Here is a 24,216-nt window from a genome sequence, read left to right on the forward strand (position 1 = left end):
ATTGAATACTATGAGAAGTTTCATACATGATAATTGTTTTGAGATATAAAGATGGTGATATTAGAGTTGTGATAGTTGAGTAATTGTGAAATTGAGAAATACTTGTGTTGAGTTTTGCAAGTCCCGTAGCATGCACTTATGGTAACCGTTGTGTGACAAATTTGAAGCATGAGGTGTTTCTTCGATTGCCTTCCTTATGAGTGGCGGTCGGGGAAGAGCGATGGTCTTTTCCTACCAATCTATCCCCCTAGGAGCATGTGCGTAGTGCTTGGTTTTTGATGACTTGTAGATTTTTGCAATAAGTATGTGAGTTCTTTATGACTAATGTTGAGTCCATGGATTATACGCACTCTCACCCTTCCATCATTGCTAGCCTCTTCGGTACCGTGCATTGCCCTTTCTCGCCTCGAGAGTAGGTGCAAACTTCGCCGGTGCATCCAAACCCCGTGATATGATACGCTCTGTCACGCATAAACCTCCATATATCTTCCTCAAAACAGCCACCATACCTACCTATTATGGCATTTCCATAGCCATTCTGATATATATTTCCATGCAACTTTCCACTGTTCCGTTCATCATGACACACATGATCATTGTCATATTGCCTTGCATGATCATGTAGTTGACATAGTATTTGTGGCAAAGCCACCATGCATAATTTATCATACATGTCACTCTTGATTCATTGCCCATCCCGGTACACCGCCGGAGGCATGCATATAGAGTCATATTTTGTTCTAGTATCGAGTTGTAATCATTGAGTTGTAAATAAATAGAAGTGTGATGATCATCATTAATAGAGCATTGTCCCAAAAAAAGAAAGGCCAAATAAAAAAAAGAGAAAGGCCAAATAAAAAAGGGGAAGGCAAAAAAACAGGGGACAATGCTATTATCCTTTTTCCACACATGTGCTTCAAAGTAGCACCATGATCTTCATGATAAAGAGTCTCTTGTTTTGTCACTTTCATATACTAGTGGGAATTTTTCATTATAGAACTTGGCTTGTATATTCCAACAATGGGCTTCCTCAAATTCCCTAGGTCTTCGTGAGCAAGCAAGTTGGATGCACACCCACTTAGTTTATTTTGTTGAGCTTTCGTACATTTATAGCTCTAGTGCATCCGTTGCATTGCAATCCCTACTCCTCGCATTGACATCAATTGATGGGCATCTCCATAGCCCGTTGATTAGCCATGTCAATGTGAGACTTTCTACTTTTTGTCTTCTCCACACAACCCCAATCATTATATTCTATTCCACCCATAGTGCTATGTCCATGGCTCACGCTCATGTATTGCGTGAAAGTTGAAAAAAGTTTGAGATTACTAAAGTATGAAGCAATTGCTTGGCTTGTCATCGGGGTTGTGCATAATGGGAGCCTTCTTGTGTGACGAAAATGAAGCATAGCCAAACTATATGATTTTGTAGGGATAAGCTTTCTTTGGCCATGTTATTTTGAGAAGACATGACTGCTTAGTTAGTATGCTTGAAGTATTATTATTTTTATTTCAATATTATACTTTTGTCTTGAATCTTATGGATCTTAATATTCTTGCCACAATAAAGAAGATTACATTGATAAATATGTTAGGTGGCATTCCACATCAAAAATTCTATTTTTATCATTTACCTACACGAGGACGAGCAGGAATTAACCTTGGGGATGCTTGATACGTCTCCAACGTATCTATAATTTTTTATTGTTCCATGATATTATATTATCAACCTTGGATGTTTTATATGCTATTTTATATGATTTTTGGGACTAACCTGTTAACCTAGAGCCTAGTGCCAGTTTCTATTTTTCCTTGTTTTTGAGTTTTACAGAAAAGGAAAATCAAACGGAGTCCAATTGACCTGAAACTTCACGGAACTTATTTTTGGACCAGAAGAAGAACATGGAGTAAAAGAGTTGGGCAAGAAGAGTCCCGGGCTGCCCATGAGGGTGGGGGCGCGCCCCCCCCCCCCCCCCCCCCCCAGGCGCGCCTCCCTACCTCGTGGACAGCCCGGAGACCCTCCACTGACTTGTTCTCGATGCCAAAACCTCTTATATATACTGAAACTTCCAGAACATAACCTAGATCGGGAGTTTTGCCGCCAGAAGCCTCTGTAGCCACCGAAAACCAATCTAGACCCGTTCCGACACCCTGCCGGAGGGGGAATCCCTCTCCGGTGGCCATCTTCATCATCCCAGCGCTCTCCATGATGAGGAGGGAGTAGTTCACCCTCGGGGCTGAGGGTATGTACCAGTAGCTATGTGTTTGATCTATCTCTCTCTCGTGTTCTTGATTCGGAACGATCTTGATGTATCGCGAGCTTTGCTATTATAGTTGGATCTTATGATGTTTCTCTCCCTCTACTCTCTTGTAATGGATTGAGTTTTCCCTTTGAAGTTATCTTATAGGATTGAGTCTTTAAGCATTTGAGAACACTTGATGTATGTCTTGCATGTGCTTATCTGTGGTGACAATGGGATATCACGTGATCCACTTGACGTATGTTTTGGTGATCAACTTGTGGGTTCGGTGACCTCGTGAACTTATGCATAGGGGTTGGCACACATTTTCGTCTTGACTCTCTGGCAGAAACTTTGGGGCACTCTTTGAAGTTCTTTGTGTTGGTTGAATAGATGAATCTGAGATTGTGTGATGCATATCGTATAATCATACCCACGGATACTTGAGGTGACATTGGAGTATCTAGGTGACATTAGGGTTTTGGTTGATTTGTGTCTTAAGGTGTTATTCTAGTACAAACTCTAGGATAGATCGAACGGAAAGAATAGCTTCGTGTTATTTTACCATGGACTCTTGAATAGATCGATCAGAAAGAATAACTTTGAGGTGGTTTCGTACCCTACCATAATCTCTTCGTTTGTTCTCCACTATTAGTGACTTTGGAGTGACTCTTTGTTGCATGTTGAGGGATAGTTATATGATCCAATTATGTTATTATTGTTGAGAGAACTTGCACTAGTGAAAGTATGAAGCCTAGGCCTTGTTTCCTAGCATTGCAATACCATTTTTGCTCACTTTTATCATTAGTTACCTTGCTGTTTTTATATTTTCATATTACAAAAAACTATATCTACCATCCATATTGCACTTGTATCACCATCTCTTCGCCGAACTAGTGCACCTATACAATTTACCATTGTATTAGGTGTGTTGGGAACACAAGAGACTCTTTGTTATTTGGTTGCAGGGTTGCTTGAGAGAGACCATCTTCATCCTACGCCTCCCACGAATTGATAAACCTTAGTTCATCCACTTGAGGGAAATTTGCTACTGTCCTACAAATCTCTGCACTTGGAGGCCCAACAACGTCTACAAGAAGAAGGCTGTGTAGTAGACATCAATCACACCCGATCATCACGTGGTGTCTCGGCACGACCAACTTTTGCAACGGTGCATATTCAGGAAGAACACTTATACCTTGAAATTTAGTGAGAGATCATCTTATAATGCTACCGTCGATCTAAGAAACATAAGATGCATAAAAGATAAACATCACATGCAATCAATATATGTGATATGATATGGCCATCATCATCTTGTGCCTTTGATCTCCATCTCCAAAGCACCATCATGATCACCATCATCACCCGCTTGACACCTTGATCTCCATCGTAGCATCGTTGTCGTCTCGCCAGCTAGTGCTTCTACGACTATCGCTATTGCTTAGTGATAAAGTAAAGCAATTACATGGCGATTGCATTTCATACAATAAAGTGACAACCATATGGCTCCTGCCAGTTGCCGATAACTGTGTTACAAAACATGCTCATATCATACAATAAAATTTAGCATCATTTCTTGACCATATCACATCACAACATGCCTTGCAAAAACAAGTTAGACATCCTCTACTTTGTTGTTGCAAGTTTTACGTGGCTGCTATGGGCTGAGCAAGAACAGTTCTTACCTATGCATCAAAAACCACAACGCCGTATAGTGATTGCTTTTTGATCTTCAGAAAGAACCATGTTCATGGAATCCGATTCAACTAAAGCTGGAGAAACAGACACCCACTAGCCACCTGTGTGCGAAGCACGTCGGTAGAACCAGTCTTGTGTAAGCGTGCGCGTAATGTCGGTTTGGGCCGCTTCATCCAACAATGCCGTTGAAACAAGAATCAACTAGTGACGGCAAGCAATATGTATATACCCACGCCCACAACTCCTTTGTGTTCTACTTGTGCATATAACATCTATGCATAAACCTGGCTCGGATGCCACTGTTGGGAAACGTAGTAATTTCAAAAAAATTCCTACGCACACGCAAGATCATGGTGATGCATAGCAACAAGAGGGGAGAGTGTCGTCCACGTACCCTCATAGACCGTAAGCGGAAGTGTTATGACAACACGGTTGATGTAGTCGTACGCCTTAACGATCGACCGATCCTAGTACCGAACGTACGGCACCTTCGCGATCTGCACATGTTCAGCTCAGTGACATCCCATGAACTCACGATCCAGTAGAGCCTCGAGGGAGAGTTCCGTCAGCACGATGGCGTGATGACTGTGTTGATGAAGCTACCGACGCAGGGCTTCGCCTAAGCACCGCTACGATATGACCTAGGTGGATTATGGTGGAGGGCACCGCACACGGCTATAAGATCAATGATCAACTTGTGTGTCCATGGGGTGCCCCCCGCCCCCATTATAAAGGAGCAAGGGGGAGGCCGGTGAGGGAGTCCTGGACTAAGGGGTCCTCGGGCGTCCGGCCTATTAGCCATGGGCCGGACTGATGGGCTGTGAAGATACGAAGACTGAAGACTGCACCCGTGTCCGGATGGGACTCTCCTTGGCGTGGAAGGCAAGCTTGGCGACCAGATATGTAGATTCCTTTCTTTGTAACTGACCTTGTGTAACCCTAGATCCTCCCGGTGTCTATATAAACCGGAGGACTTAGTCCGGAGGAGGGAGATAGATTCATTATCATAGCTAGACTAGACTTTTAGGGTTTATTCATTATGATCTCGTGGTAGATCAACTCTTGTAATACTCATATTCATCAAGATCAATCAAGCAGGACGTAGGGTATTACCTTCGTAGAGAGGGCCCGAACCTGGGTAAACATCGTGTCCCCTATCTCCTATTACCATTGACCTTAGACGCACAGTTTGGGACCCCCTACCCGAGATCCGCCTATTTTGGCAGCGACATTGGTGCTTTCATTGAGAGTTCCACTGTGCCGTCCTTAAAAGGTTCGATGGCCCCTTCAATCGTCAACAATGACGATGTCCAAGGAGAAACCTTCCTCCCTGGACAAATTTTCGTGTTCGGCGGCTTCGCATTGTGGGCCAACTCATTTGGCCATATGGAGCAGATCGATAGCTACGCCCCTGGCCATCAGGTCAGATGTCGGAGCTTGAACTATGTCGCGGACATCCGTGGAGATTCGATCTTCGCTGGATTTGAGACCGCGGCGATCGCTCCTGGTCACCTCGATGAATATGACCTAAATCTGTCATCGGACCACATTCAGGAGATAGCTCCCGTAACTGCTCTGGCCTTATATCCGGAGCATACGGCGCCATCTAAGGACCGGAGGTTCAACCCCACCATGAAGGCCATAGATTCCCCGGTGTTGGAGCCGCACATGGACTTAAACTCACACAATATTCGTGTCACCGGAACCCCGGAATCGTCTCTGGGTGTAAGTTCCGAACCATGTGAGTCCGCGGATGCCGAACTTGATCGTTTACCGATCTTTGAGTTCAGCGCCGCAGACATCTTCAAGCACTCACCCTTGGGCGATGTACTAAACTCATTAAAGAACCTGTCCTTGGCGGCGGACTCACAGCCGAACTATGTTCGGTTCGAACTAGGGGATGATGATGGAGAATCTTGCTTCCCACCCGCCACCCACTTCATAGCCACAGTCGAGGATTTAACCGACACGCTCGATTACGACTCCGAAGACATCGACGGTATGGACGAGGATGATGATGAGGAGCAAAATCAAAGTCCGCTATTCACTGGACGCTGGACGGCCACCTCTTCGTACGATGTGTACATGGTGGACACACCCAAAACAACCAACGACGACGACAAAGAAAATCCAGTTGAGAATAAACCTCCTGAGACACAGCAAAAATGCCATCGTCCTCGGCACCACTCTAAGTCATGTTGTTCAAAGGACAGTAATAGCGGCACCGGAGAAGACAATACTCCAGACGATGCCGAAAACAATGAAGACCTTGCTGAGGCAACACCCAAACAGGAGGAGCAAGAAAACGGGCAAGCCAGCCCCGACGAACAGGCCAGGCCTAACGACTCGGAGGATGGTAGTTATCATCCGCTCTCTGAGGACGAGGAAAGCCTCGGCAACGAAAATTTCATCATGCTTGAGGAGCCTCTCGAGCAGGAGCGCTTCAATAGCCAGCTAATAGCCACTGCAGGGAGCCTGAAAAAGAAGCAACAGTAGCTTCAAGCTGACCAAGATCTACTCATCGACAGGTGGACTGACATTCTGGCAGCTAAAGAATACGGCCTCAGACGCCCAGCCAAGAGTTACCCAAAGCGAAGGTTGCTACCTCAGTTCGACGAAGAGGCACCGGAGCCCATACTCCCCTCGTGTAATGCGGCTGGCCGAACACTACGTGGTCGGGACAGTGCGGCGGACCGACCACCTCGTGGTCGGGATAGAGCGGAAACTCAAGCCAAATAGCAGCCCGCCCCGCCGCCACGAAAAAACAGAGACAAAATAGTTCGGGGTCATACACGTGACATCCGGCAGACCCTGGATAGTAGAGCAGGATATACCCGATCGATTTACGGATCGCGAGGACGTTCCTCGACACGTGATGATGGCTACCTATTCGGACGTGACAAATCTAGTCACACCTGAGCCGACAACCGCAGATAGACTCCACCGGAGCTACGTCACGACGCGGCCCGATATAGAGGCGCAGCACACCCTCTTTGCTTCATCGATGAAGTAATGGATCACGTATTCCCCGAAGGGTTCAAACCCGTTAACATTGAATCATACGACGGAACAACCGATCCCACAGTATGGATCGAAGATTTTATTCTCCATATCCACATGGCCCACGGAGATGACCTCCATGCTATCAAATACCTCCCACTAAAGCTCACGGGGCCAGCTCGGCACTGGTTAAACAGCCTGCCTGAAAACACTATCGGTAGCTGGGAGGACTTGGAGAAGCCTTCCTCGACAACTTCCAAGGTACATATATCCGGCCACCAGACGCCGATGACTTAAGCCACATAGTCCAGCAACCTGGAGAGTCAGCCAGGAAATTTTGGACTAGGTTCCTAACCAAAAAGAACCAGATCGTCGACTGTCCGGATGCCGAAGCTCTAGCGGCCTTTAAACATAGCATCCGCGACGAATGGCTCGGCCGCCACCTCAGCCAAGAAAAGCCGAAATCTATGGCAGCCCTCACGGCACTTATGACCCACTTTTGTGCGGGTGATGATAGCTGGCTGGCTCGTAGTAAAAATACAGCCATCGACGCAGGCCCTTCCGAGGCCAAAAACAGCAACGGCAAGCTCCGACACAACAGACACAAACGCCGAAGCAATGGCGATAACACCGATGACACTATTGTCAACGCCGGACTCAGCGGCTCCAAGTCCAGTCAACGGAAAAAGCCGTATAAAAGAAACAATCAGGGACTATCCAACATGGACCGCATACTCGACTGATCGTGCCGAATCCATGGCACCCCAGACAAACCAGCCAACCATACCAACAGAGATTGCTTGGTTTTTAAACAGGCCGACAAGTTAAATGCCGAAAACAAGGATAAGGGATCGCAAAGCGAAGACGGCGACGAGGAGCCCCGGCCACCGAACACAGGAGGACAGAAGAAGTTTCCCCCTCAGGTCAAAATGGTGAACATGGTATACGCTACCCACATCCCCAAGAGGGAGCGCAAGCGCGCACTCAGGGACGTCTACGCGATAGAGCCAGTCACCCCAAAATTTAATCCATGGTCGTCATGCTTGATCACTTTTGATCGTCGGGATCATCCGACCAGTACCCGTCACGGCGGTTTAGCTGCACTGGTCCTGGACCCAATAATTTATGGGTTCCACCTGACGTGAATCTTGATGGACGGCGGTAGCAACCTCAACTTGCTCTATCAGGATACAGTGTGCAAAATGGGCATTCATCCATCACGGATCAAACCCACAAAGACTACCTTCAAAGGAGTCATACCAGGTGTAGAGGCCCGCTGTACGGGCTCAATCACGCTCGAGGTTGTCTTCGGATCTCCGGACAATTTCCGAAGCGAGGAGTTAATCTTCGACATAGTCCCCTTTCGCAGCGGCTATCACGCACTGCTTGGACGGACCGCATTTGCCCGATTCAATGCAGTGCCACACTATGCTTATCTCAAACTCAAGATGCCCGGTCCATGTGGCATCATAACAGTCAATGGAAATACGGAATGCTCTCTCCGTACAGAAGAGCACATAGCTACCTTAGCAGCAGAAGTACAAATCGGTCTTCTCAAGCAGAACCTTAATTCGACTGCCGAGCCCATGGACACCATCAAGAGGGTCTGAACTACCCTGCAGCAGGAAAGCTTAGCTCGTGAGGAGCTAGACTAGCAATTCGGCCTCCGTCTCAGTCCCGGTCAAGTAGTGGCATTCGTACAACGTCTACATAACTACGCACTCAAAATTCCATGGGAATCGACAGAGGCATAGCTAGTTTGTGATCCACAGTACGGCTCAACCGACACCGGATACACACATACTTTCACTTTTATTCGTTTCCTTTTCAGGTTTCAATCCCGCAAGCCCCATCGGATGGCCTGATCACCAGTCCTCTTGAAGGATAAACACACCAAGACGGCGAGAAACGCAGACGTACAGGGGATTTTCAAGGTGGTTTCGTTAGCAATCACTCTACCTGTTTTTCAGGACCCACATGCGGCTCTCCCTTGGTTTTTGGCATATTAAATAGCATGTTGCTTATCGCACTACTTGTATCAATGCGCCTCGACGTATTAGTCAAATTACAATGAAAATAGTTCGCGGCTGGAGCTTTAAAGCCCCAGCTTATCACCTTTGCACCTTTTCTGTTTTCTTTCTTTTTTTTCTTCTTTTTCTTCCTCCCCTGTGGGTAACCCTATTAGGTAGCACCCGTACACTTCGGTACGTTTGATGTTTGCCAGGGGCTTCATAGCTCCCCACACTATGGCAACAAATGTCCGAACACTTTTTATAAGTATAGTTAGGCACCCCGAATTTAGCATTATATGCATTGGCTCCGAATCATGTCTTTGGTCAATAGTTGGGTTGCCCGACTCCTATGTTTGCTACCTTATGTTCCGCTATATCGGCTAAGGTAGTAAAGGTGGAACTACTGCGATTGTGCCTTGGTTTATCCAAAGGAGCACCTCAGTAGAGAAAGCCCAAAACTGACTGTCATGATGCGGCGAGAGCCGGTCAGCTGTTCGGAGGTTGCAAATCGTTGGAGATTTCTTTCGCATCACGCGAAGGATCGGTACTTCCCGATTAGACGCTTGCAGCACTCTAGCTCGGATACTAGGGGATGCGCCCATGTTTTGATTGTCAAACTCCTATGGCTAAGTGAGGGCGTTAACGCTGCATAGTCTGATTGCCTGGTTCGTTGCGCTAAACAACTCCTTCAAGGAGCATATAATTGGATCAAGATTGTTTAGATTCCATCCCGAACACCTCCGTACTACCTACGTGGGGGCAGAAGCCGACGACTGGAAAACCCTCAGATTTCACATAACAGGCCGCACAGGAGGAAAAGTTTAAAAACATAACAAGCATTATATTGCAAACCCTCTTTGTTCTATCATACAAGGTAGAAGGAACTTGAATACATTCATTCAAAGATAGTGTCTTGCGTACACTACGTTGCTACAATGCGAGACCCCTCTAGGACATCTGCAAAATAGCGCTCGGGTGTGCGGTGCTCCTTGCCCTCCGGCGGCCCCTTGGTCAGCTCGACGGCGTCCATCTTCGCCCACCACATCTTGCAGCGGGTGAAGGCCATGAATGCACCTTCAATGCAGGCCGATCGCTTGACAACATCCAGCCGAGGACAGGCGTTCACGAGCCAAAAGTAGCTGCCGGGCATAGCTTCGACTGGCCATAGCCGGATTATCAAATCCTTCATGGCTAGCTCGGCCACCTTATGCAGCTCCACTAGCTATTTCAGATGATCGGTGAAGGGCATGGGATGCTCTGGCGCAAGATACTGCAACCAGAACAATTTCTCTGTGGAGCTCCCTTCTTCGACTCGGAAGAACTCCACGGCTTCGGACACACTGCGCGGCAGATCTGTGAAGGCCCCCGGAGAACTCCAAATCCGGCTTAGTAAGAAATACTTCTTCTTTATATATTTGCTTTGCATGCTAAACGCCTTACCCGCCGCGATCTTCCTGGCCTCTTCGATTTCCTGGAGGGCATCCTGGGCTTCAACCTGGGCCGCTTCCAAGCTTTAACGAGCCTTGGAGAGTTTGGTCTCTCGAGCCGACACATCGCCCTCCAAGGTCTCGTACTTCTTCACCGCGTCCTGGAGCTCTTGCTGGACCTCGTTCAGCCGGGCCTTCAGCTTCTTGCGAGCAGCCCGCTCCTTGACGGCTCTCTCCTCGGCTTCAGCCAGGGCCGTTTTCAGGGCCTCGACCTCGTTCGTCGCCCCTACACATACAATGACACTACGGTCAGTATACATCATTTACTCTTTCCGAATATATAGCGAGCCATTGCATACCTTGCTGGTCTTCCAACTGCTTCCTCACATGGCCAAGCTCTTCTTCGGCCCGCTCTAGTTTCTGCTTTAGTCCGGAGACTTCGGCAGCATGAGAAGTCACGGCCAGCAGCGATGCCTTCTTATTAACATCAGACACACTTGGTTAGTTTCCTGCGAAATTTAATTGATCCTCTGTCCGGCTTGTCTTTCCGAACACCGAACAGTGTCTCAGGGGCTACTGTCTATGTGGAGATTTTCATGGTTAAACGCCGCTTACCTCAAAACCTGTCAGCAAGCCGCTGCAGGCTTCGGTCAGTCCGCTCTTGACGGACAGAACCTTCTCAATCACCGTACCCATAAGGATACAGTGTTCTTCCACAATGGAAGGGCCTCGTAGCGCTTCCAATAGATTATCCAGCGCCTCTGGTTGGACAGAGGTCGCCGGTGGGACGGGCGCGCCTCCTTCTCTTGATGGAAGCTACCTATCGGACTCTGGGGCCATATGGGTCTCCGGATCCATTCCCAGAGGGGGGGCGAATCGAGTACGGCCCCCATCGTCAGTCTCCATGGGGGCTTGTTCCCCCATGTGTTCGGCGGCCGAGGTATCGCCCTCCGGCGCCGCCTTGACGGCCTCCCGAACCTCTCCCTGGCCTGGGAAGGTCCTTCGGGACAGCACCTCAACGTCTCCCTGGGCCTCGGGAGAGTAAGCGGCCGGTGGTGTCTCGCTAGCCATCTCCTTTGAGTCCAACGAGCCTCTTGATGAGGATCACTGGTGAAAGCACAAGTTCTCCCTAGGTGGTTTTGGTAATTAATGACAACATATCTCTTGTTGGACTAACACTCTTACCTAGTATGTTTCAGATAAGTTCAACAATGAAGTGGCATGGACTAGAGGATGTGGAACCCCTTCAAAATGCTAAGGACAAAGGATTGGCTCAAGCTCCAAGCTCAAGACTCCACATTTTCTATTTTAGTGATCCAAGATCACATTGAGTCTATAGGAAAGCCAATACTATTAAGAAGGGATGAGGTGTTGCTTAATGGCTTGCTTGCTCAAAGTGCTTAGTGATATGCTTCAAAGCCCTCAACCACTTTCTCACTTCCGAATATGTCCTAAAACAAAAGTCAAACTCGGCCCCACCGATTCTTTCTATCCGGAGCCACCGAGTTCAGTTGACATAGCCACTGCCAGAAACCCTAATGAGTTCGGTCTCACCGATGGGATCTCGGTCTCACCGAGATGGGCTTGCAAACTCTCTGTTACCTATTGCAATATTTTCGGTCCCATCGAGATATGCAATCAGCCCCACCGAGTTTGCTTGGCCAACTCTTTGTTTTTCATATTACCCAAATCGGTCCCACCGAGTTTGAGTAATCAGTCAAACCGAGTTTTGGATTTACCCTAACCCTAGCACATCGGTCCTACCGAGTTGATCCAGTCGGTCACACCAAAAACCCTAATGGTCACTAAATTTGCTGAATCGGTCTGACCGAGTTTATCAATTCGGTCCCACCGAGATTGGCAAGTTGTGTGTAACGGTTAGATTTTGTGTGGAGGCTATATATACCCCTCGACCCACTCTTCATTCGTGGAGAAAGCCATCAGAACATTCCTACACTTCCAATACACATTTTCTGAGAGAGAACCACCTACTCATGTGTTGAGGCCAAGATATTCCATTCCCACCATATGAATCTTGATCTCTAGCCTTCCCCAAGTTGCTTTCCACTCAAATATTCTTTCCACCAAATCCATATCCTGTGAGAGAGAGTTGAGTGTTGGAGAGACTATCATTTGAAGCACATGAGCAAGGAGTTCATCATCAACACACCATTTGTTACTTCTTGGAGAGTGGTGTCTCCTAGATTGGCTAGGTGTCACTTGGGAGCCTCCGACAAAGATTGTGGAGTTGAACCAAGGAGTTTGTAAGGGCAAGGAGATCGCCTACTTCGTGAAGATCTACCGCTAGTGAGGCAAGTCCTTCGTGGGCGATGGCCATGATGGGATAGACAAGGTTGCTTCTTCGTGGACCCTTCGTGGCTAGAGCCCTTCGTGGACTCGCGCAACCGTTACCCTCCGTGTGTTGAAGTCTCCATCAACATGGATGTACGATAGCACCACCTACCGGAACCACGACAAAAACATCCGTGTCTCCAATTGTGTTTGAATTCTCCAAACCCTTCCCTTTACATTCTTGAAAGTTGTATGCTTTACTTTCCGCTGCTCATAGACTCTTTGCATGCTTGCTTTATATGTATTGTTCTTATTAAACTTGTGCCAAAACTCCACTTCAACTTAAAGAAGTTAAAAACTGCAACTTTTGGTACTTAGTGTCTAATCTCCCACCCCTCTAGACACCTCTTCTCGATCCTTTCAATTGGTATCAGAGCATTGGTCTCCATTGCCTTGGTTTAAACACCATTGGAGGAAGATGGATGTGTCTACTTTGGGGAGTCTTAGACATAGAGTGCCTATTCTTGATGGAGAATATTTTCATGAGTGGAAAAATGAAATGCTTGAGATTTTCAATGAATATCACTTGAACAAGTATATTGCTAGTCCTTGTGCACCTCATGTTGATCCCATGCATCCTACCCTTGATGAGTCAATTGACATGATTCGCAATCTTAGAACTGCTAATCTTATCACTGGAGGCTTGCCTAGAAACTTGATTGGATGTTTGCCTACTCTTAAGTGTGCCTACACCATATGGAAATTTCTTGAGGAACTCTTTCCAAATTATTCCTTGAAATATCTAGATGAAATCCTCCATAAGTCTATTGCTTTGATTAAGATGAGTTCCAATGATCCCAAATTTGGTGACTACTTATTTGAGCTTACTAATCTTACGAGTGCCAAAGGAGATGTTGGAATCATTAGCAATATCATTTCCAGAGCTATTAGAATTCATAAAGATAACTATAAAATGATCATTTATCTAATGAATTACCCTCTCTAGGAATTGATCAGCCACAAGATGATGTTGAACATGGATACTCTGATGAGGATGATGATGATAGTGACTATGATCTCGATGATGCGATGAGACACTTTGGTCTTATGGCAAATCTTCGCGGCTACATGGCTGGAGGAAAGGAATGGGTCCTTGATAGTGGATGTACTGATCATATGACCGGAGATAAAGACATGTTCCGTGAGCTTGCTGAAAACGACGGTCCTCGAAAGTATGTCACTTTTGGTGATAATTCAAAGGGTAAGGTGGTTAGCCTTGGTAAGGTGGCCATATCACATGATAGCTCCATACAAAATTTCATGCTCATTGAATCTCTTGGCTACAACTTACTTTCAGTATCTAGACTTGTTGATTTCGGTTTCAATGTCCTATTTACTGAAGTAGACTGCCAAGTGTTTCGTAGAGATAATCATAAAATGGTCTTTACCGGTACACGTAGAGATCTTTAGATTGTTGATTTCACTAAAAAGGCTGTAACATCCCAAAATTCTAAATTTTGGAATGTTATATTAAATAGATACATTTGATTGATTGTTTGATTGAATGACTGAAAGTGAGTGAATTGGAACTTTTTGAAAGTTAAATGAGAGGGAATAAAAGGACTTTTCCAAACTTCCATTTTTGTATTTACGATCTCCGTGAATTCAAATTCTTTTCAAATACAAAACCCTCGAGAGAAGATGACATGACTTCTTCCATTTAAATAAATGGAAAGGGTTTTGAAAAGATTTGAATTTCATTTGGAAATATTTTTAATTCAGAAACTTCAAGCAACTCAATGATTTTCATGAGAGAAGATAAAATGACTTCTTCAAATTATATGAAATATGAGTTGGGAGTTTAAAAGGATCAAAATTTAAAATCCTTTTGAAATTATTTTCAATTTGGAGTTATTTGGGTTTTACTCAAATTATTTTTCTCCAAAAATAAAATATACAGAAAATAGGGTAACATGATTCCCTACAATACAAAATTGGAGAAAAATTAATTTGAAATCATTTTGGTGTTTCTAAAATGATTTTAGTGAGTTTTTATTGCACCAGTAGCACTGTTTAATTTATTCAAATGTTTGTGGATTTTATTTGACATTAGAAAAATGTTCATATTGTAGAAAACCTTTTTCTCAAAATTTTGATATATAATACGACTATATAAAATTTTACTTTATTTTTCTTTATTCGGTTTCCCTCTGTTTATATTTAAAAAGAACTGTACGTGCGGCCCATATTTATTTATCGCCTACACACATAGCATAGTGGCAGCAGGCGCCTCAGTTTTTTTCCTAAGTGGGCCAGGCCCAGCCAACATTTTCTTTCCAGATTTTCTTTTCTTTCTTCCTTTGGCAAAAAAAACTGCCACGCCAGCGTACGCGCGGCCGGGCCGAACTTTTAGCCCATGCGATCTTTTTCAAATTTCATCTGCGTACGTATAGATTTAGTCCCACATTGTCTAGTCTTTAATCCCTAAGCCTCTTTTCCGTCAATAAATATAGACCCATACAGCCTCCAAAAATCATCCGATTCGGATTAAATCAATATTTTGGTTTGACTAGATTCTTTAAAGGAAAATATTTTTCTCCTCTCCGGCGCGACTTCTGGAAATTGTCTCTTCTCTTCAAAGTCGTCTTTTTTCTGCCTTATAAAGGTATCTTTCTCTGTTTTTTTATACTTCCGTAGTTTATTATTTTATAGACTAATACGATAAAATAATTAGATTACCAATTAGTCTACGTATTTACACATTAGACTTTAGCTGTAGCTATTTTTCTTCCATAAAACAGCTTGGCCCTGATTTTTTAAATAGCCATAACTTTTTACTCGCTCATCCAAATTAGATGAAACCAACGTCCACTTCTTCGTTACGATCTCCTCTATCCAGTAATCCAACTCAAACATGTTTTTGGAAGTTTAAAATTTGAATTAGATCAGATTTGAATTTGAACTTCGTTTGATCATAACTTGAGTTTCGTAACTCCGATTTAGTTAATTCTTTTTGCAAATCGAAGCTCTTGACCTAAACTTTCTGATAAGGCCAAATTCACTTAATTTTGATACTGTTAGAAATTTTTTTATGTTGCAAGAGTTATTTGTTTAGTTTTGATGTTTTCCGAATTGTTTTCTTCGTTCTTTTTGATCTTTTGAGTGATTGCTTATGTGTGGTTACTATTGCTTGCTTACGATAAATTGACCGGAGTGTGACGAGTAGATCTATCAAGAGTTATGAGTGCGAATCATCTTCATCAACATTGCAGGCAAGTTCACACTTTGATCATATCCCTTTTATCACCCAGTTTTTATGCATTAGTTCCAATCCTCAAACATTGCATGATTAGGATGTCATTAACATGTGGGTTGGGAAGTAGTTGATGAGGTAGAACCTATTACCCTGTTACATTGAAACCCTTGGGAGTTACTTCTACGCGTTGCTTAATTTTCTATGCTATGCTCGTAGACGTGGTTTGGGTGAGTGAAATCCATGATAGATGTGAGATTGTTAATTAATGGTTCAACTTAAGGTGGCAACTTAAATACACATCTGGGTGGATTGAGGCACCTGGAGTACCCAGTGTTGTCTGTACTTTTGGAAATCCCGGAGTACCCGTGTGATCTTCCTATGGACCGCCACCCAGGCTCAAAGGGATCATAAGATTATTCATGCTAGAAACTTCCGTGTGCAGCCACAAGCTATTATGGGCTCTAGCATAGTTGAGTAAGTTACGTGAAGCTCTTGAAGAGGTGGATCAGCAGGTAGTGGGTTGTAGGTTTGGTATGGTCTGCCCGGAGTAGAGAGTTAATGTTTCTGAAAGACTGTGTCTCGGTCATCCGTTTCTCAAACACCATGTAGTGCGAGAAATCCAACGGAGGCGATCGAGTCTTGTGGGGAAAAGTGCGCAAACCTCTGCAGAGTGTATAAACTAATCATGGTTAGTCGTGTCCCCGGTTATGGACAATTTTGAGTCTCTGGTCTTTGGATATTCATGTTGATCTCAACACTCTATTTAATCAACTTGATTGGGTTAATGATTATTATTTTGGGATTGAGTTGGAGGAACCTTCTCAATATTTTCAACCAACTTTGTAGTTAAATAAAATATATTCCTTTGCAGTAGGGGAAAATTGGCTTTTCGCAAAAACATTATAACCATAGAGCTTTTCCACCAACCATATATGCATGTAGTGATAGCTATTATTCATCATTATCCTCTGGTGTGAATTTGCCAGTACATTCAATGTACTGGCCCTTTGTGGCTGCAACGTCTCATGTTGCAGGAATCTTATGACGAGTAAGTGATACGTTAGGGTTACGATTTCTACACTCAACTTTGTCGTTGGTGTTGATGGGAATCGACAACCTTCTTGTTACTTCCGCTATTTGGATTGAGGTAATAGTATTTACGTTACTTTACACATGTGATTTACCTTTGTTATAAATCCTCGAGTACTGTGTGTCAGCATACCGATCCAGGGATGACACTTAAGCACAGAGACTTGACCGTCTGAGATCGGGTCGCTACAAGATGGTATCAGAGCACATGTTGACTGTAGGACGTGACCCTAGAGATTGGCAAGCCCATGGGAAAGATTTTCTCTACAACTTCATTTTCAAAAAGATCTTTTCCTCTCTTCTCTTCTGAGGTTATTCAAATATTTCATTTTAGTGAGACCATACCCTTTTTCCCTTTTTGACCACACGAAGATTCGACTAATGAGACCACTTCAAGAAGTACAAGGTATCGGACAACTAAGACCACTTCGGAATGAAGAGGATTTTACCATGTATTATAATAATGGAAACTACAACGGGTGAAGACTCCGAAGACTAGGAGAATTTGAAGGCCCTGTAGAATTTTCCAGATTTGTATGACCTAGGAAGGCACCTCTTATGGAACTTGGCAGACTAAGGAAGCTGTCAATGCCCGAGATCAAGGTGTATCGGAGAAAGACCGGAACATGGAGCATGAGAACTCAAAGTTTTGTCCAGAAAAAAACCCTAAAGACATCAATTATGGAATGAAAGCTCATGGCAGTAACATGGGAATAGACACAGTTAATCATGGTGTTATCACCCGCTTATGCCATTGTCATCGTGAGGAGTTAAACATGCATATGCATGGAAGGATTGGATGGTAGAAGGCTGATGGAGCACCTATCAGCAAGATGAAGTTTAACCTTAGCCGGTGTATCACCAGGATCTGGAGTGTTACATCAAGAAGTTTAAGATGGACCTTCAGGAAGCCGTATTTTGACAAGGAGCATTTCATGGAGAACTCAGGATCCAGAAGCTGAAAGTAGCCAAGCTGGAGGAGCAAAACTTTGAGATACAGGAGATTCGTCAGGAACTGAAGGACAGTAGGACCGTGGTTCATGCCAAGGATGTTGAAACCCAGAAGTTTGGAATGCAACTCCATAAATATTAAAGGATGTCACGAGAGACTTCGCGTCAACAGAGATGATTTGGCAAAAGAACTTGAGAAGGACAAGAACGATCGGAAGAAGCCATCGAAGACATGAACAAGACTTGAAGAGTTTGGCAATTTTGAAGATTTATTGACCTTTAGAAGACCAAACCCCTGTTATACCTACGTTAGATGCGACGTTTGTGAGCTGTCATTTGTTTGATGTTTTTCCAACAACCATAGATAAAATCTGTCTTTCAAAACCATTGTTTGTATTGTGCATCCCTCTCCCTCTCTTTCATCTCGCCCCAAAACCCTTGGACCCAATAGAGGATGAATGGAGATGAACTCATGTTTCCCTAGACCAATAAGTCAATTGGAGACGGACCGATGGATTCAGAACATGGAGGATCACATGAAGAATAACCCTATAGTCAGAAAGGATATGACCCAGCATGCTCTTCAGTGCTTTGAAAGAGGTGCTGCTACTTGGTGGAGGATGTACCAAACCATCAATGGATGGCAAGGAGTAACCACTTGGAAAGAATTTAAGTTGACTCTACAAAGATCTCATTTTGTGTCCCAGAAGTTGAAGCCTTATGGAAAGGATATGAAGAAACCTTGTGCATGCAAGATTTGTGGAGAAATAGGACACACCCATAAAGAACACAAGGATGAATGCCCTGATTGTGAAGGAAGTCACCCAGTTGAAGAATGCCCAACTAGGCAGATTACTTGTTTCTCGTGTGAAGGGACTACCCACTATCCTACTCAGTGTCACATTTACCCCATGGTATGAAGAACTGTACAGCAGAAGAAAGAAGTAAAGAAAGGAGCCCTTATGGAAATTTTAGAAGAACCCGTGATGAAGGAAGATGTGGAGGACACTCCTAAAGAGGACTCGAGTAAACCCTGCACTAAGTCTTGCTATTCATGTGGAGAAGAAGGACACATCTTCCAGAATTGTATGAATGGGGATCTAGTAGAATTCCCGACGGAGGAAGTAGAGTATGACCCACAAGAAATAGAAGCCATGATTGGCATGGAAAGGTCCAGGAAGAGAAGTAGATTGGATTCCAGGAAGGACCTGAGTCATATTACCTGTTACAGGTGCAAGGAGTCAGGGCACCACCTCAGCAGTTGCCCAAAAAGGAAACCTCGAGACTTGTCAGAAGTAATATGTTTTCGTTGTAATAGAGCAGGGCACTTTGCCAGAGGATGCCCCAAGGAGAAGGAGACTTGTGCTAGATAGTGAGTTTGCAACAAAAGAAATGGAGTAGTAGAAGTGAGAACATTTTCTTTTATAATGAGGTGTTGAGTTGAGACATGTAATGGAAAAGCAAGAGATTGTAATCATTTGAGAATGAATAAAGTAAGCATCGTTGGAACTGATATGGATTTTATGAGTTGTTACTCTATGAAGCAGGATTTTGACCATTTCTGAGGATATGGGAAATATGGTCTATGGAAGATTTGTGCATTTTAAGGGTGGTAGTACCCTGTAAGAACCCTTGACCCCTGGAAAAGATAAGGATACTCCACTGAGTGGATTTCGGGCAAAATGAATACAAGTTTTTCTCGATATGTGTGATACCCCAAGAGTATGTGGGATGAAGTTGGAGACCGTCAGTTGTTTGGACCAAATGTGATCAAGGAGTTAGAATAGAATGTTAAGTTGATTCGAGATGGACTGAAGGTAGCCCAGTCCAAGCAGAAAAGTTATGCAGACTCAAAAACTCAAGGAGGTAGTCTAGGAGATTGGAGACAGAACATGTCTTCGCCCCCTCTGCGAGGAGTTAAACGATTTGGAGTTAAGGGAAAGTTATCCCCGAGATTTGTAGGACCATACCAAGTTTTGGAGCGTATGGGAGAAGTGGCCAACAAGTTGGAGTCACCCGAAGGACTTTCAGGAGTTCATGATATGTTTCACGTTTCCCAGTTGAAGAAGTGCGATGCAGAGATGGCCAATATTCCCCTGTAAGGACGCTTGACCCTGGAAAGGATAATGATGTTCCACGAAGTGGAATATGGACTTCATAAGTATAAGCTTTTATCTCGGTATGAGGGATATCCCACGAGGATGAAGAGATAAATTACTATTGGATATAAAGGAGGTATGATGTCGGAAATATGGATCAATGGAAACTCCATGATGAGTCTGAGTAATCATGTCCTAGTTTGGTGCCAATAGAAGGAAGGAAGACAGTACAATTGGATGGATTTAAGAATACTAGGAAGTTGGAAGTTGGAATAATGATCAGTTGCCCGATGATAAGTTCAAGGACTACAAGTGATGAGATGGGCCATAACCCACAGGCCCCAGGACCTGCCAAGAAGCAAGCACATTCTTGCTGAAGGAAAAACCCTGGAGGAAGATACGACGTTTAACGACAGACGATTTTATAGGAGTAACGCAATACCTGAGAGTTGTGAAGGAACGATAGATATTTGTCTGGCTTGCAGAATCTATGGATATATCCGAACTTCATTCGTCGACAAGAGAAATTCTGCAATGCTTGTGAGGATGACCGAGTGTTAGTATGCGAGATTCGCTGAACTGTATACATGGTAATGATTTGGGTGCGGGATGGATTAATCACCATACCGACTTACTCTTATTGTTCGCCTTGCTATATGGGATGGTAAATCTGAGTGACTTGCCTATAGTAGAGAGACGACGATATTAAACCTTAGAATGGTATAAGAATTTTTCCCTTGTACACGACAACTTTTTGCCAACCGTACGTTATACGGTGAGGATCAACCCAGACCCATTTGCTGCAGGAGAAACCATAAATTGTTGACCACCATGAGATATCGATAGTTGATTAGTATTGGCGCCAGACCCTTCAGCTAAGAAGACCCAGTCTCGGAATAACCTTACCAGGATGAAAGTACAGAAGAATTGAGGAACAGGTTATGCCGCTGCCGGAAGAGCCATAGAAGGAATTATCCTTACGATCTGAGAAGACCGGCCCTGTCAAGAATAAGGATGGAGTATATGAGTTTTGATGGAACCGTAACCATGCTTCTAAGGATGGTAGCACCCCAGACCCCCTCCTGCGACAATTGATGGATTTTGAGAAGACCCCCAAACCTAACCTATTTCTTTCTAGCCTCTCCGAATCTCGAGGACAAGATTCATTTTAAGGGTGGTAGGTTTGTAACATCCCAAAATTCTAAATTTTGGAATGTTATATTAAATAGATACATTTGATTGATTGTTTGATTGATTGACTGAAAGTGAGTGAATTCGAACTTTTTGAAAGTTAAATGAGAGGGAATAAAAGGACTTTCCGAAACTTCCATTTTTGCATTTATGATCTCTGTGAATTCAAATTCTTTTCAAATACAAAACCCTCGAGAGAAGATGACATGACTTCTTCCATTTAAATAAATGAAAAGGGTTTTGAAAAGATTTGAATTTCATTTGGAAATATTTTTAATTCAGAAACTTCAAGCAACTCAATGATTTTCATGAGAGAAGATAAAATGACTTCTTCAAATTATATGAAATATGAGTTGGGAGTTTAAAAGGATCAAAATTTAAAATCCTTTTGAAATTATTTTCAATTTGGAGTTATTTGGGTTTTATTCAAATTATTTTTCTCCAAAAATAAAATATACAGAAAATAGGGTAACATGATTCCCTACAATACAAAATTGGAGAAAAATTAATTTGAAATCATTTTGGTGTTTCTAAAATGATTTTAGTGAGTTTTTATTGCACCAGTAGCACTGTTTAATTTATTCAAATTTTTTTGGATTTTATTTGACGTTAGAAAAATGTTCATGTTGTAGAAAATCTTTTTCTGAAAATTTTGATATATAATATGACTATATAAAATTTTACTTTATTTTTCTTTATTCGGTTTCTCTCTGTTTATATTTTAAAAAAACTATACGTGCGGCCCATATTTATTTATCGCCTACACGCGTAGCATAGTGGCAGCAGGCGCCTCATTTTTTTTCCTAAGTGGGCCAGGCCCAGCCAACCTTTTCTTTCCAGATTTTCTTTTCTTTTTTCCTTTGAAAAAAAAACTGCCACGCAAGTGTACGCGCACGGCCGGACCGAACTTTTATCCCATGCGATCATTTTCAAATTCCATCTGCGTACATATAGATTTAGTCCCATATTGCCTAGCCTTTGATACATAAGCCTCTTTTCCATCAATAAATATAGACCCATACGGCCTCCATAACTTTTTACTCGGTCATCCAAATTAGATGAAACCAACGCCCACTTCTTCGTTACGATCTCCTCTATCCAGTAATCCAACTCAAACATGTTTTTGAAAGTTTAAAATTTGAATTAGATCAGATTTGAATTTGAACTTCGTTTGATCATAACTTGAGTTTCGTAACTCCGATTTAGTTGATTCTTTTTGCAAATCGAAGCTCTTGATCTAAACTTTCTGATAAGGCCAAATTCACCTAATTTTGGTACTGTTAGAAATTGTTTTATGTTGCAAGAGTTATTTGTTTGGTTTTGATGTTTTCCGAATTGTTTTCTTCGTTCTTTTCGATCTTTTGAGTGATTGCTTATGTGTGGTTACTATTGCTTGCTTACGATAGATTGACCGGAGTGTGACGAGTAGATCTATCAAGAATTATGAGTGCGAATCATCTTCATCAACATTGCAGGCAAGTTCACACTTTGATCATATCCCTTTTATCACCCAGTTTTTATGCATTAGTTCCAATCCTCAAACATTGCATGATTAGGATGTCATTAACATGTGGGTTGGGAAGTAGTTGATGAGGTAGAACCTATTACCCTGTTACATTCAAACCCTTGGGAGGTACTTCTACGCGTTGCTTAATTTGCTATGCTATGCTCGTAGACGTGGTTTGGGTGAGTGAAATCCATGGCAGATGTGAGATTGTTAATTAATGGTTCAACTTAAGGTGGCAACTTAAATACACATCTGGGTGGATTGAGGCACCTGGAGTACCCAGTGTTGCCTATATTTTTGGAAATCTTGGAGTACCCGTGTGATCTTCCTATGGACCGCCACCTAGACTCAAAGGGATCATAAGATTATTCATTCTAGAAACTTCCGTGTGCAGCCACAAACTATTATGGGCTCTAGCATAGTTGAGTAAGTTACGTGAAGCTCTTGAAGAGGTGGATCAATAGGTAGTGGGTTGTAGGTTTGGTATGGTCTGCCCGGAGTAGAGAGTTAATGTTTCTGAAAGAATGTGTCTCGGTCATCCGTTTCTCAAACACCATGTAGTGCGAGAAATCCAACGGAGGTGATCGAGTCTTGTGGGGAAAAGTGCGCAAACCTCTGCAGAGTGTATAAACTAGTCATGGTTAGCCGTGTCCCCGGTTATGGAAAATTTTGAGTCTCTGGTCTTTGGATATTCATGTTGATCTCAACACTCTATTTAATCAACTTGATTGGGTTAATGATTATTATTTTGGGATTGAGTTGGAGGAACCTTCTCAATATTTTCAACCAACTTTGTAGTTAAATAAAATATATTCCTTTGCTGTAGGGAAAATTTGGCTTTTCGCAAAAACATTATAACCATAGAGCTTTTCCACCAGCCATATATGCATGTAGTGATAGCTATTATTCATCATTATCCTCTGGTGTGAATTTGCTAGTACATTCAATGTACTGACCCTTTGTGGCTGCAACATCTCATGTTGCAGGAATCTTACGACGAGTAAGTGATACGTTAGGGTTACGATTTCTACACTCAACTTTGCCGTTGGTGTTGATGGGAATCGACAACCTTGTTGTTACTTCCGCTATTTGGATTGAGGTAATAGTATTTACGTTACTTTATACATGTGATTTACCTCTTTTATAAATCCTCGAGTACTGTGTGTGTCAGCATACCGATCCAAGGATGACACTTAAGCACAGAGACTTGACCGTCTGAGGTCGGGTCGCTAAAAAGGCTCAACCTAGAACTTGCTTAATTGCTAAATCTTCTAAAGGCTGGTTGTGGCATAGAAGACTAGGCCATGTGGGCATGCGAAACCTTGACAAACTCATTAAAGGAAATCATATCCTTGGCGTTAACGATGTCATATTTGACAAGGATAGTCTTTGTAGTGCTTGTCAAGCAGGGAAACAAGTTGGAGGAAGTCATCGCACTAAGAACATCATGAC

The sequence above is a fragment of the Triticum urartu genome, chromosome 5 (assembly GCF_003073215.2).
Source record: "Triticum urartu cultivar G1812 chromosome 5, Tu2.1, whole genome shotgun sequence".
NCBI classification, from domain to species: domain Eukaryota; kingdom Viridiplantae; phylum Streptophyta; class Magnoliopsida; order Poales; family Poaceae; genus Triticum; species Triticum urartu.